Genomic DNA, 16,523 nt, shown 5'->3' with positions numbered 1-16,523 from the left:
TGGAAATCAGTGTAATCCATTAATGGTGCCATACCATAACGCTAAAGCCATAACATATCATAGCCAACCAATTGGTTTTTTGCTTTTTCGCCATATCCAAAACCTAAAAATATTTGAGTTGTTGAATTTAATAACTTTTTGTAGATTTTATTCATTGTTTTGGATACGTTATAACTAAGAGACTTATTTTTTGTGGAATATGTTTGTAATTTTTTGCGCTTTATTCATTGTTATGAAATTTTCACGATTTTTAAGTTAAGGCACCATTAATGTATATATGGAGTATATATGTTTATTAAGTCTATGATCGAAAAGAATCTTACAGACTAGATACAAATGAATAGAAAGATATAAAAACTATATAGTCAAACTTATATATTAATTACCGTGTAAATAATAAAAAAGAAAAAAGATAACAATGAGATGAGATCATAAACAACCATTAGTAGATGCGCAGCTCTCCGGATTTCAAGAGACTGAAGATTGATAAGCATTCATCGCGAGTAATAGGATGGGGTTGGATCGTCAAAGTTAATAGAAATTAAACAAAATCTAATGAATTTTCTTTGATCACATTGTAGATGGTTATGGATATGGGTATGGTTACGACTATGGCGTTAGGGCTAAAGAAGTTTAATTGGCGCTTAAAAGGCCGTTAAGACCCAATTAAACTTCCATACCAATAACCATCTCTATTGTGATCGATTAATGGTGCGATAACCTTAAACAGCTGACATTTTCATAAAAATGAGAAAAACGCAAAAATTACAAAAATATTCCACAAAAAATAAGTCTCTTAGTCAAAACTTATTCAAAACAATAAATAAAATATACAAAACGTTATTAAATTCCCAACTGAAATATTTTTAGGTTTTTGGATTTGGCGAAAAACCAAAATCCAATTGGTTGGCTATGATATGTTATGGCTTTAGTGTTATGGTATGGCACCATTAAGAGATTACATTGATTTCCATAAAGCATATATGACACTACTTTATTTTTGCTTGGACTCCAAGCTAAAAAAACTGACGAAACTTTATCGGAACTTCAAAACACAAAAACAATTTCTATCATGAAGAAGCGAGACCACTATTCCCCCAAAATTAGTGAGTTTGACATGTTTTTGTTTATGTTTTACATTTTATTTTTACATTAACACTTCTGACAACGAAAACATTGCAAATAACACGCGAAAATTATTTCGGTCTCTAACGGTTGACTTTTTTTTACAAGAAAGTTGATTTTAATTGTGTTTTTATGCATCATATTTCCAAACTAAAAACAAAATTTTCATGTGTCAGAAAAAAATAAAGAAAAAACGGCCTAATGTCAAAAAACCTATCGAAATACAAACTGGCTCGTTTGCTTTTAATGAACTAGATTGTATTTTCCTTGTATTTCGTTGTTTTTTGAAATATAGTTCACACACTTACACCAGTACTGAAGCCGTATTAGGACGGAGTGCGACAAAAAATTGAAGATAAAATACAAGAAAAAATATACGAAAATAAAGTAGTGTCATATAGGTGTAAACAAATCAACTGTAAACTGATCTACTGTAAATCGATCTAGAGCTCTTGGCAAAGGAAAATAAGCAAGCTTTGAAATATTTGATATAATTTTTATTTATTTATTAGTTTTCTAATTTTACTATTTTATTAGTTCAGAAGTGGTATGAATTCGCGTCGTGAAATAAACATAAACGAAAATAAATGTGTTTTTAATCGATTTGCAATTAAATATTGTGAAATTTGCCTCTGTGCAATATGCATACCTAATTTGCATCCGAACCTCGTGTCTCTGGGACATCAGTTATAAATATTGCGATTTTGTGAAACTCAAAAATGGTACCATTCGGAAGTAGAGTGAGAATGGCCAATTTATATGATCATACGTTGTTTGTATAGTTGTTAAAGAAAATTAATAAATGTTAAATTGTTACGGTCTGCTGTTATGGTGTACGGTTACGGCCCACTTGGGAGCGTTTTCGTGCGAACACACCTAGTGACTGGTGATGGGGCGAAAGTTGCGATACAAAAGTATCGAAAACAGGAAAGAAAAACCGGCGACCACTAGCGAAAAAATTGCCATGAGTTTCCGGCATGAAAAGTAAAAAGCGAAAAATTTTTAAAGAACGAGAAAAAGAAAAGTTAGCCATGCGTTTGCGGGCTTAAAAAAAAAACGAAGAAGACAAGGAAACCTTAAATTGTAACGAGAAAAGCTGCATTCACCAAAAAAAAGGAAGAGAAGCGACATATAAAGCCGGCAGCAGTGAAAACCACCCATGCGGAATTGTAAGGTGCTCCTATTAATTGCACACTGCTTGCTGTTTAACTGAGTCCCACGTACTTATCAACCAACTGCCCGGTCAGCACACTGGCAAAATAATTTTCGTGAATAGTTTTACGCCTTCTAATTGTGATGAAACTTTTAACTAGTATTGAACAGGTTGGAATCTTCGTTTTTGCAATTTCCTGCGGACCCAAAAAGAATTTTTAAGAAACATTTAACGAATCTTGCTGATACGACAGCATCGACAAGTCCGAATTCACATACCAATCTCATAGTAGTACAGGCACAAGCGAATTGCTAGAAGACCCTTAAACTAACACCTCCGCCTCCAGGGCCAGCAGTACGCTGCAGCGTAATCAACGAACGCCAAAATTAGCCCCAAGTCATACAGGTCGTAAAAGTCAACACGAAGTTTTATTGCCACCAGGTTCACTCGATCACCTCGGACCAGAGCGCAACAACCACCAACAGTACCAACACAGCGCGCCCAAGACCGCGCATCACAACCAACAACAGCGTCAATTTCACCAGCAAAATCAACATCACCAGTAACCACGCCGGCAGGGGCCCACAGTACATACTCTGGCGGCCATGTAAGTACCAGCCATGTATGAACTTCAAAATAATTACCCTACAAAAAAATTTGGTCATAAAACTTACCCACGCCCATGCAAATGTGACTATGAATATAACCTATGACTGTAAAATAGCTAGTCAAATGACGTGGAATGACGAGAGCGTTTTTGCAGGGTAGTTAAAGAAACTTCTAAGTGGTACTTAGAGGGTTTTATACAGTCCGGTTGAACTATTTAACAAGGGTCGATTTTTTTGTCAAATTGTATTATTGAATACTCGAAATTGTTAGCTATACAACAAGGAGCATACATCTCCTTTTCTTCATTTTAATGATATTTTTTCTTGCTTCAAAATGATTGAAGCTCGATAAGTTTTTAGTCATAAGAAAGAGCGGTCTGTATCACTTGAAAAGTTTTAGCGTTCCACTTTTGGAGCTCAACCATAAATTTAAAGAAACATTTTTTTGCGACAGCAGCCATTCGTCGATTATGCGCAAATTGGCTAAAAGGATTTCAACTTTTTTCTTATATCATACAGATACAATATATATATATATATATATATATATATATGTATATATATATACATATGAATCCCTATTGCGGGCATTTCGAACAACAAGACGAAAGTAATATACGTGCACGTAATACATATTGCTATCGTAATTTCATCTTTATTGCTATTGTAACCACTTTCCTTAGTACATATTAGATATTAGTATCATTATACTATGCGCACTATACCAAATGGATATTTTGTTACACTCAAAATTAAGTTCTACTACAACCACATAATAATTTTGTAAGAGAGCCCCAAATATCGAAACTTGTATCCAAACTTTATAGTCTTAAAATATGTTCTGTGAATGAAAAAAAAAATAAATTCAACCAAATTCTTACTTTGTAGTATACTACAACTATTTACAATACATAAGTACATTTAATAACATATTTTTCTCACACATAGCGGTTATAACGAGCAAAAGTAAGAGAAAAGAAAAGAACCCCCAACAGAACAAGCTTAGCCAGACTTAAGTATTCATATTAGATTTCGTTTCGATTTCGGCCCAATAAAGTGTGATCTGTTGTATCATTTTTTTTTTCTCTCACTTTATACACCACACACACTTACCTACATTTTCATAGTGTAATTAGCTATTCGTATTTCAGCAATGCTGTAGCCCCGGTTAAGAAACCTGCATTATCTTATTTTTTTGTTGCTTACATACGTTAATAGAAATGAATTATAAATAAATTAGTATTTAAAATGGGAATGCTGGCGTCGCCATTTATTTAGAAGGCACGTAGGGTCTACAGGTAAGGGCCACCGAAAATTAGGTGCGTCGGTGGCCATGGATTTGAGGGTGGGCAAAGCACCGGGCGTCACAGCACCACCCGCGGCGCCCCCTATATATATTCGGCCCTCTTTGTTTATTTTCCTTTTGGTTCTTTTAATTTTCAGCATTTTTTTTCTTTTTTTTTTGATTTCAGCGTTTTTTTTTATTTTCAGCGTTAGTAACCGGCCATGTCCGGTTCGGATAGTTTTGTTTTGAACAGTCTTTTTTAAATTTTCGGTTTTTTTTGAATTTTAGATTTTTGAGTGTTAACGGTCTGTCCGTGGCATCCGGTTCGACCGGATGTCGTTTTATTTTGAATTTATAAGCGTTTTGAGTCGGTCTCTGCGCTTCTGTCAGGGTTTTTTGATTTTGACAGCTTTCAGTTTGATAGGCATGATAGGAACTTTTTTCTGTTTATGGCGCAGGAACAGTAAGGTTGGCAAGGACCCGCCCCAGCCGACAATGACTAGCCACTGTGCACCACCACATCATGCCGACCGCCTTCCTTACTGTTTCCATCGAAAATGCGATTCCATAACAAAATATATGATAATAAAAGAGAATATGTTGGTTAAAATTGCATCATTAACGGTGCAGCAGTTGAATGATTTTCTTAGTGAAAAGAGCTTGAATACTACCGGTACGAAAGCCGAATTAATATTGCGATTGTTGGAAGTGTTAAGATCGGATGAGATTGAAATGTGTAGTCAAAATATAGTAGACGAAGAGCTCGAAATGACACAGAGTAAAAATGGTTCTCTTCAAGAACAAATTAATGAATTAAAAGAAATGTTATCGGGTGTGGTAAATGCTCTGACGCAAATAAATGCGACATCTGTGTCTCAGCCAAGGTCGGTGATTAGCATTCCAGTGGTTGGAATTTGAATGAGATGTCTAGTATGACAAGTGTTCATAATAGGTATTCAGTGAAAGAAATCGCAGAAACTATTCCTGATTTTGATCCTACTAATTATCTTGCGTTAACTGCCGAACAATTTATTGAGCGTGTTAATAGTGCTATGAATGCGTATGTTTGGGAAGAAAAGTGCGTACTGTTGGCTGTATATAGTCGAATGAAGGGTGTAGCACGTTTATGGTTAGACGGACAACAAAGTTTGTTTGCAACGTGGCGTGATTTTTCAAATGCATTAATTGAAGAATTCGGTACGAAGATGGACGAGGCTGATATTAACTACATTATGAGTAGTACGACACGAAAACAAGGTGAAAAAGTTAGTGAATATCGTTTTCGTATGAGCGCAACGGGTAAACGGTACGGATTAAGTGAATCAGCAATTATAAAATATACTCGTGAAGGTTTATCGTGATTTACGATCTGCAATCGCGGTTTTGAAATTTAATACAATGAAAGAGATGCGCGAAACTCTTGACGAATATTTAAAAAATTTGCCTACAACGTCGGGTAATACATATAACAATGCATCGAAAAAATCAGAAACAAAAACAGTTCCTAATGAAAAATTTGGAAAATCCAGTGAAAAGTTAACTTGTTATAATTCTTCCGAAAAGGGACATTTGTCTAGTAATTGCCCCAAACCTCAAAATCGTCCACGATGCAAAGACTGTCAAAGAGTGCATCCGCGTACTGATCCTGTAAATTTTGGTAAAGCGTGAATGTGAGAGCATGCGAAACTAGTAAAATGTTTGAAAAAGAAATATACATTAATAGTGAACGATTAATTGCGTTAATTGATAGTGGCAGTGATTGTCACATGGTACGTGAGTCGATAGCTAAAAAAATAAATTGTAAAATTATGCCCTGTATAATGAAAATATGGTTATATGGTTGATACAGTAAATTTGCAACTTGACCTGTATGTCGTTCAATATGATTTTTGTCTACTGATGTGCTTTTAGGGCACGAAATTTCATAAATGACTTTATTGTAATTATTAATAACGGTAAGTTGAATTTTAATCACAATTCTAAAATTTTTAAAATAAAATCGGAAATAACACAACGTACGATAATAGAAAATTGCAACTAACGAAGCTTTTAGCAGAGTACCGAGATGTTTTTGCTGAAAATTTAAGTGAAATTGGTAAAACTAGTCTCATTGAAATGAAAATTGAGGTCGATTGTGTCGAGCCCATCTGTCAACGTCCATATAGAGTTCCCGAACAAAAAAAAAATTTGGTTTCGAATATGATAAAAGATTTGTTAGATAATAATATTATTTGTGAATCTCAATCTAAATTTCCTATCCCTGTAATAATGGTAAAGAAAAAAGGTGGAACTGATCGTATGTGCGTGGATTACAGGCGATTAAATCAACATACAAAAAAAGAAGTATATCCAATGCCAAATATAGAGGAACGACTGTATGAAGCCATGCAGTATAAATATTTCTCCGTACTCGATTTAAATAGCGGGTACTACCAAATTCCAATCGAATCCAATAGTCGGAAATATACAGCTTTTATTACGACAGAAGGTCTTTATGAATTCAAGCGAATGCCATTTGGGTTGAAGAATGCGCCAACCGTCTTTCAACGTTTAATGGCACGAATTCAAGAACAAACGCAAAATAGTGATATTTTGCATTATATGGATCACATACTCATCGGAAGTAATTCAGTTATTGAAATGTTTGAGAAACTTGAGCGAATTTTTCAAATACTTGGTAATTTGAATGTAACACTTAATCCAAAAAAATGTGAATTTTTAAAAGAATCGATACAGTTCCTTGGTCATGAGTTGACACCAAATGGAATCTGTCCAGGAAGCGTAAAGACAGCTGCTGTTCAAAACATTCCTGAGCCACGAAATTTAACTGAAGTTCGACAGTTTTTAGGCTTATCAGGCTATTTTCGAAAACTTGTACCATGTTACGCTGTTATTTCCGAACCTTTACGAATGCTATTACGTAAAGATCAAATTTTCGAGTGGAAAGAAGCGCAAATAGATTCATTCAATAAATTGAAATCTGCTTTGGTTAATAAACCAGTAGTAGCTGCATATCGAACAAATGCAGAACATCAAATTCACACCGATGCAAGTTCAATAGGCTTGGCGGGTGTACTTTTATAGAGAGAAGTAGACGATTGGAAGGCTGTCGCTTATTATTCTCGATCTACAACAACAGAAGAACGGAAATATCATAGTTATGAGTTGGAAACGTTAGCTGTGGTTGAAAGTCTTGAAAGATTTTATTATTATGTGTCTGGCAAAAACGTCAAAGTTGTTACTGATTGTAGTGCAATCAAAACTGCCATGCAAAAAAAGGAATTAATTCCTCAAATCGCTCGATGGTGATTACGTATACAAGATTTTGAAATAGAAGTATAACATCGATCAGGACAGCGTATGTTACATATTGATGCAATCAGTCGAAACCCAGATGAACCGCCTAAAGATATCGAAACTGCTTCACTAAAAATAGATAAGGTGGAGATTGAAGAAGACTACTGGGTTTTTAGTATGTTCAGAAAAACGATAAGCAAATTAAAGTTGATTATTGTCTCGAAACGGACGGTTGTATCGCATGGTAAATAATCAACGTCTTTGGGTTGAGCCAAAATCGTTAAAATGGCAGATAGCTCATGACTGTAATGTGAAATCTGGTCAACTGGGCGTTGACAAAATTTACGAGAAGCTTCGAAGGAACTTTTGGTTTTCAAGAATGCGAAATTATATTAAAAATTATATAGCAGCCTGCATTGAATGAGCGTACAACAAAAAAATGGGTGGTATGAAAGAAGGTCAATATCATTTCAGTGATATGGAACCAATACCGTTTAAAACGATTCATTTAGATCATTTAGGTCCATTTCCGAAGTCAGCTAAGCGTAATGATTATGTTCTCGTTGTAGTTGATTCGTTTACCAAATTCACGATTCTCCGAGCAGTAAAGGGTACCGCAACGAAGCATGTTGTTGAGCTGTTGAAGGAAATCAGCAGTTATGTTGGAATACCAGAACGAATTGTAACTGATCGCGGACCAACGTTTACATCCAAACAATTCCAACAGTATTGTCAGGAAAATGTTATTAAGCATATTTTAAATGCAGTGCAAACTCCTCGTGAGAATGCTCATGAAGAGCGTACAAATCGAACGGTTCTGTCAATACTTTTAGCATCTACGACTGCAGACGATAAATAGAATAATGAATTAAGCAAAATTCAATGGTCCATCAATACCATGCGAAACGGAACTACTAATAAAACGCCACACGAATTACTTTTCAATTTTACACCCCGAGATATTTTAAAAAATAAGCTTATTCTTGCTCTCAATGATGATAATCAAATAAATTGTGATATAGAACAAGTTCGAAAAGAGGCTGCTATGCGAATCAATGAAAAACGTTTAAAAGTAAAACAACGATTTGACAGCCATCATCGAATACCACATGTATATAAAGGTGATTTAGTTCTAGCAGAGAACGCACCGCCATGTACAGGTTTTTCACGAAAGCTTGAACCACGTTATAAAGGCCCATTTGAAATTGGTGAAGTGCTCGATCGGGACCGATATATAATCCAAGATTTGCCGGGAAGTAGATGTAAACAGCGACCATATATATCTGTTTATGCTTTAGATAAATTAAAGCGTTACTGTGAACCAACAGAAATCGATGACATATGTTGTGCAGAAGATGAATCCGAAGGTGGAGATGTATCAGGAATGGCCGACTGTAAACAAATCAACTGTAAACTGATCTACTGTAAATCGATCTAGAGCTCTTGGCAAAGGAAAATAAGCAAGCTTTGAAATATTTGATATAATTTTTTCAGTTTCGAATTAATTGTAAAACTTGATGGAGGAATTTTAAATTAAAACAAATTAGTTTTATAATTTTACTATTTTATTATAGGTATAAGGTTGGTGCGATCAGCTTTTTATCTGTTTGTGGTTTTATGGTTATAAGTCACAATTAATTGGCATTTAAAGGACCAAAAGTTTAACTGGCCCTTTATATCCGTCAACTGCCTGACAGGATGGCTAGTTTTAAGCGTTTTGACAGCGAATCACGATCCCGGGCCTCGGGAGTCATTTTGCGATCCAGATTTTTCGGAATTTCTACGGCATCTAACATTGCAAATTTAAATGTCTTTAATTTGTTTTAAGTTTTATTAACTTTCCATTTCGCAGTTAAAATTTATTGAAGAAAATATGTATTAACACGCACAGGAAAAATCACGTAATGAAAAAGTATGACAATATATATATATTTTTTTTAATTCAAAAGCAAAGATTGCTTTAGTTTCAACACCCCTTCTCAATCTTGCAATCCCATCTTGAAACATAATTTCTTCATTCTAATTGCATCTGGTGCCTTTGTGCATATATCTGCAAGTTGATCTTCTGTAGGTATTGAAATCAGCTTTACCAAGCCTTTTGCAACTGGATCTGTGATAAAATGGTGCTTTATATCAATCTGTTTAGCTTTTCTTGAATCAAATGTATTAGCCATTCCAATACAGCCCCTATTGTCTTCAAATATTTCAACTTATTATTAACTTGTTGTAGATCCTTCAGTAAACCATGTAACCAAATAGCTTCTGTTACAGCCGCACTTAAGGCATCATACTCTGATTCGCTTGAGGAGAGAGCATCAGTTACTTTCTTTTTGCTTGACCATGAAACAGTACCCTCATATACTTGAAATATATATCCGCTAACTGATTTACGATCTGTTGCATCACTAGCCCAATCTGCATCCTCAAATCCAATAAGAGGTTTATCTGAAGTTTTCTTAAATACCAATTTGTTTCCTTTACTTCCTTCAAGATATCTTAAAATCCTTTTAAGACATTGCCAATGTTCTTCCGTTGGCTTTTGTTGATATCTGCCTATGTATTCAACAGGATAACAGAAATCAGGTCTTGCGGCCATCATTATATACATAAGGCTTCCCAGCATTTCTTAAGGCAACATACTCTGATTCGCTTCAGGCGAGAGCAACAGTTACTTGCTTTTTGCTTGACCATGAAACAGTACACCCATATACTTGAAATATATATCCGCTAACTGATTTACGATCTGTTGCATCACTAGCCCAATCTGCATCCGCAAATCCAATAAATCTGAAGCTTTCTTAAATACCAATTTATTTCCTTTACTTCCTTTAAAATATCTTAAAATCCTTTTAAGACATTGCCAATATTCTTCCGTTGGGTTTTGTTGATATCTGCCCATGTTAGAGATATACGCCGCCGATAAACGCCGCCGCCGCCGTCGATTGTGGTCGTTTTTCGCACGCCGCCGTCGAATGTCAAAAATGTCGGCGCGGTGGCGGCGGCGGCGGCAGCGTCCGGCGCGTTACTATATTCTACTCGCTTAAGACTGTTTAGGCCATTTATTAGGGCCGTTCCATTGGTTTATCGAGCTCTGACTCTGGCTCAAATCTCATTGGAACGATCTGGATCAACTTTATGAGAACTGGCAGCACTAATATAAAACATCTGTTTTGTTGAAAATAAGAAGAAACGTACACAAAATTTTAAGATACTGATAGAATTATTAACATTTAAATAGTTTCGCACGTAAGCAAACTATTTATTTTCCTTACATCATCTTCAAGTTGTTTACTCTTTCAGTGTTTTTGCTTTTAAATATGGCGAATTCATATGGCTCAACTATATGTTTGGCTCATCTCACCAGCTGATTTTATTTTTTTCATTTCACTGTAGTAGAGATTGTCAGAAGGAGATGGCAAACTTAACATGAAACCAACGAATTTACAACAATTTCTTACTACATACAAATGCTGCTAAGTTTTATGATTTCATTCCATTCCATTCGTCTAACAGCAACACTCTGACTTTGGCAATGTGAACAAATGTATGTTGTTGCTGTAGAGATGAACCAACCATATAGTTGAGCCATGAGTGCTACCAACTCAAAAGTGGTTAGCTGTCAAAAAATCTACTACAGAAAACGAAACGAACAGAACTGCTATACGGATCATAAATTGAACCAGATAAATATCAGGATCACAACGTTGTTGGTGCATTTGCATGTTAAATTTCTATCCGTATCTCGCTCAAGTCTCAATGGAACGTAACTATTGTTCATGTCGAAAATTGGTCGAAAGTGGTATCAACGGATGCGCATCGCTGTCAGTTATATAAAACTAATTGCGAAATTTAGCTCTTTCTAACTGTTCAAAAGTTATTTAAAAAAACAGGCGTTTTCGATGTCAGCTTAACACGGACTTTGCATCACCCAATTCACCATGTTATTAAAACAAAACACTAAAAGAAAAGTTATATAATAAGTATATATGTCCACTTTGCATATTTTTTTCAAAAAATTAATAATGAACAAGGAACTCATACAAAATGACCCAATGCGAACATGTTTTCAAATTGCCCTCAAGTTGTTAAAAAAAAGCAAAATGCCCAAAAAAGGTGCCTTTAACATCTTTCAACTTAAAATCGGTCGACTTTCATTCTAAAATATCGTTTTGATTTAACTAAGGCTATTGAAATCAATGTTGTGAACACAAACGTCTGCAAACTTTGGTCTACATTTTAAAAATTTTATCCATATATATTTAGAAATTTCGTTCCTAAATTCAACCGACGCCTGCCAACCACTCAGATAATTAGCGGTCCATCTTTTTAGACAAGCGGGAAGGTGTGAGCCTTCTATGTCTTGGAGTAGCGTGCCGTGGTTGACTCTGTCCAAAGCTTTTGACAGGTCAAGTGCCACGAGCACCGTCCTTTGATGAGGTTTTTGCTGATTTAATCCGTAATTAATCTGAGTGTTAATGGCATTGAGGGCGGTGGTGGTGCTGTGCAATTTACTGAAGCCATGTTTGTGCGTGGCTAGGCGAAGATTTGCCGTGAAATAAGTGAGCAGAACGGTTTCCAATGTCTTAGCTACTGGCGAAAGTAGTGATATCGGTCGATAAGACTCGCCTTCGTTAGCTGGTTTGCCAGGCTTTAGTAGCGGGATTATCCTTGCCATTTTCCACTTCTCAGGAATGAGGAAGTATTCCAGTGACAGGTTGAAAACATGTATTAGCTATTTTATTCCCTAATCGCCAAGGTGTTAAAGCATTGACATGGCTATTCTGTCCGGGCCTATCGACTTGGAGGGCCTGGCTTTACGGATGGCTGCTTCAACCTCTGTGGGGGTGATGGTAATGGATGGGACGTCGTTTTTATGTCTGTTAGCACGACGTCTGGCTTTGTCTACAGAAGAATGCATTATAAATTGTCGGCAAAAGCCGCTCGCGCATTTCTTCGAATCAAACAAAGTTTTATCACCGACGACTATAGATACTTTATCATTGTGTTTAGTTGGATTAGACAAGGATTTGACGGTTGACCACAATTTACCAATACCCGAAGAGAGGTTGCAGTTCTTTAGATGATCCGCTCATACGTTTATGTTCATTTACTAGCCGCATGATATCCAAATTAAGACTCCTAATAAGGGGGTCTCTAGGGTTGAGGTATCTCGCAAGGTCACGTTCTTTTGCTAAATTTGCGGCTTCGGCCAGGAAATGCGGTATGATTTCAGGTATTCTACCGGCCGGGATGAAGCGTGCAGAAGCTGAAGCGATGACCTTGCGAAACGCGCGCTCACCCTGCCGGACATCGGCCGGAACGGGAAGAGCAGCAAAACATGTAAAGGTTGTGTAGTTTACCCAATTGGTATAGTCTTCCCATACTGGTGGTCGGGATCGCAACTGTTCGCACATGGGGAATTGTAGCTCTTAAAAACAGCCGAAAAAACTGGAGGCGCCCTGTGCCACGAGTGTCATATAGACCATTAATAGCAACCGTAAGTCGCCTTTGTGCGTGACCGCCAAGGAGCCACAAATGATTTAAAGAAAATGTGTTCGCGACGATTATTAGGAGTTAACCCTGGGTGAAACTACGCTTTGCACGTGACATACAGACAAAAGTGTGATTAGTTTATGCATCTCTATTTCTTTTCAGCAGACTCAGCAGTGCCAAGTCCAAAGATCGGGATTAGGTTCGAAGCCTCCCTGGAGTAAGTGAACGAGGGACAATCCCTTCCAAGGAGCTACTCCTGAAAATTTTTTTAACGGTCTGCGAGATCTTGAGGCAAAAACCCCGGACCTTTCCGAAATGGCCAACACGTTGATTTCCTTATATACATACAAACAAAACCTTTCCTAAATATTACTTTTTTTAAATAGAAAAATCAAGCTTTTTAAAGTAAGAACACCGGCGTACGCTGGCGCGCTGCCCACGCCGCCACCGCCGGTATAAAATTGAGCCGTAAACCTTTAGCCCATGTATCCAACAGGATAACAGAAATGAGGTCTTGCGCCCATATTTATATACATAAGGCTTCTCAGCATTTCTTTATATGGTTTATTGAGATTATCTGGTTCATTATTTTGTAATAGCTGCAATCCTTTTTCCATTGGACTTCTCACAGAATTACAATCTGCCATACCAAATTTTGTTAATACTTAATACTTTGTCAATACTTGCGCTTTGTGATAACTCAATATGATCACTGAAATTTTCAATCTTTATGCCAAGGAAAAATTTCAGTTCACCACAATCAGACATTTCAAATTTCTCGCTTAAGGTTCTTTTTAAACAGTTAATTGAGGAAATTTCTTTTCCAGCAATAAGTAGATCATCAACATACATAATAATTATTAGGTAACAATCACTAGAAAATGTTGTGTATAGGCAATATTCATGATTTTACCTTGTAAAGCCAAGCTGCAGCAAGTATTTGTTAAACTGCTGATTCCAACATCTTAGAGCTTGCTTTAACCCATAAAGAGATTTTCTGAGTTTGCACGCCTTACCTGACTCCACGTCAACCCCTTCTGGTATTGCCATATACAAATCTTCATTCAAATCACCATGTAAAAAGGCAGTTTTTTCATCTAGTTGGTGAAACAATAATTTTTCTTTTTTTGCCAGTACAACCCGTATCGTTGTAAGTTTGGCAACAGGAGCATAGGTTTCCGATTAGTCCATCCCTTCTTTTTGTACGAAACCTTTTACCACAAGACGTGCTTTATAGCGCATTGGTAAACCATTTTCATCCTCCTTTATTCTAAATATCCATTATGTCTTAAGTAGTTTTACACCTTTTGGTGGATATATTACGTCCCAGACTTAATTTTTCTTCATTGACTTCAGCTCATCTCTAACGGCCTCCATCCATTTTGCAGCATCTCTCCTACTAGCAATTTACCAATAAGCTTCGGGATGATCTGTTGTAATACAAACAGCAGAAGTTGCTCTATACCCAGTAAAGTAATCAATAAACTTACATGGACGCCGGATCTCCCGTTCACTACGTCTTACAGAAGCTTCAGGCAGAGACTCACTGTTATGCGAAGGGAGCGCAACTTCGATATCATCATTTATTGCATCTTCAAATGAATCGTTGGCTTCATTTTTTTCATGATCAGAATCAATTTGGCTTTCATCACATATTAAATTTTCAGAAATTGTAGTTGCATTATTTAAAACTCCATCTTCCATGAGGACATCATTATCATCATCCCCTTCTCGCTCATGGCTGCATCTGATATACAATTTCTTATTTTGTGTCTCCTTAGATATTTCTTTTTCAAACGGAAAAACATTCTCGTCAAACTTTACATGACGAGCAATAAACATTTTCTGCGCATTTATGTCCCAAAGTCGGTATCCATTTGGAGCATACCCAACCAAAACTGATTTACGGCTTTTACAATCTATTTTCTTTCGTTTTTGACTAGGTATCCATGCGTTTGCCTTACAACTAAAAACTCGAAATTTACTAACATCCGGCTTAGTACCATACCACATCTCCGAAGGCGTTATTGACTTATCCAATGATTTTGTTGGACTTCGATTGATTAAAGAAACCGCTGTATACTCAGCCTCACACCACAGCCGTTTCGGCATATTGGCTTCAAACAATAACGATCTAACTTTTTCAACTAATGTTCTGTTGAAACGTTCCGCAACACCATTTTTTTTTTTTTGAAGACTATATGCAACCGTTGGTTCAACCTGAATGCCCTTTTGCTTATACCACGCCTCTTGTTCTTTCGAACAATACTCCCGTCCTTAATCAACTGTTAATTTCGAAATTGACGAGTCGAATTTTGCTGATACTATTGCTTCGTACTCCTTCATTGACTTAAAAACATCCACCTTATTTTTAATTGCATGTACCAAACTAAAATGTGCGTAATCATCAATGAACGTTAAGAAATATCTTGACCCATTCCATGCAACTGGATCAACAACAAATCCTTCATAAACAGTTTAACTCCTTTGTTACTTACTCCACTTATTTCTCCGGAATACTTTGCAATCAAGAACTGATTGTCTTTTGCCACATTTATGAATATTGGATTGTTCATTTTCAAAACATTTTGAAAATACCATTTTTCTTTCGCCAAATGGTCACTTGCACCCGAATCCAATTTAAATTTAATTTTCCGATTGTCCTTTTCTTGGGTATCTTTTCCCCCACCCGCAACAAAACAAATACTTTCAGTCTTCTTTTTCTCGGAAGCACTTCTAGCTTCGGTCGATTGCTTGCAATCTTTAGCTCTACGGCAAAATTTACCACATTTAAGACATTCGCCTTGGAATTTAACTTTCTTTTTGAAACTTTTCTTAGTAGAGAACGCTGTGTTCTGAATGTCATTACTTTGACGATCCAACTTTTTATTTCCTCAGCCAATATCCTTTCCTTTACAAAATTTAGGTTCCATTTATCTTCGTTTAAGTTTTGTAATGTGGTTACCAACGGAACATATTTTTCAAGTAATGTCAAGAAAAATTGAGCTAATAAATCATCTTCACTTACTACAGCCCCCGCGGTCTTCAACTGCCTGACAAGGTTTTCAAATACAATAATTATGAGCCTTGTTAAAGACTCGTATTCTTTCATGCGAAGCGTTGCTAGCTGCTTTCGCACCAAAAGTTGGCTTACAATCGAGTTTTTAGCAAACACCATATTCAAATTTTCCCAAATTTTTTTTGCTGTATTTTTGTCCCGGATATAGTCTAAGCAATCGTTTTGCACAAATCCTACCACGCGATCCTTAGCCTTCCTGTCTTTCTTCAAAAATTCTGCCAATTCAGTTGCATCATTTGGAGGATTGTTCGTTAAAACTTCGGCCAAGCTTGGCGCTTCTAAATGCATGACCACTCTGAACAGCCAATTATCGAAGTCGTTGCCGGCGAACTGCGGAATCCCAAAGTCTTTAAAGTCGCCATAACCTATTAACTTTCTATTTCGCAGTTAAAATTTATTGAAGAAAATATGTATTAACACGCACAGGAAAAATCACGTAATGAAAAAATATGACAATATATTTTTTTTTTTTAATTCAAAAGC

Source organism: Eurosta solidaginis, chromosome 1 (genome assembly GCF_040869045.1).
Source record: "Eurosta solidaginis isolate ZX-2024a chromosome 1, ASM4086904v1, whole genome shotgun sequence".
Taxonomy (NCBI): Eukaryota; Metazoa; Arthropoda; class Insecta; order Diptera; family Tephritidae; genus Eurosta; species Eurosta solidaginis.
This window is presented reverse-complemented; position numbering follows the sequence as displayed.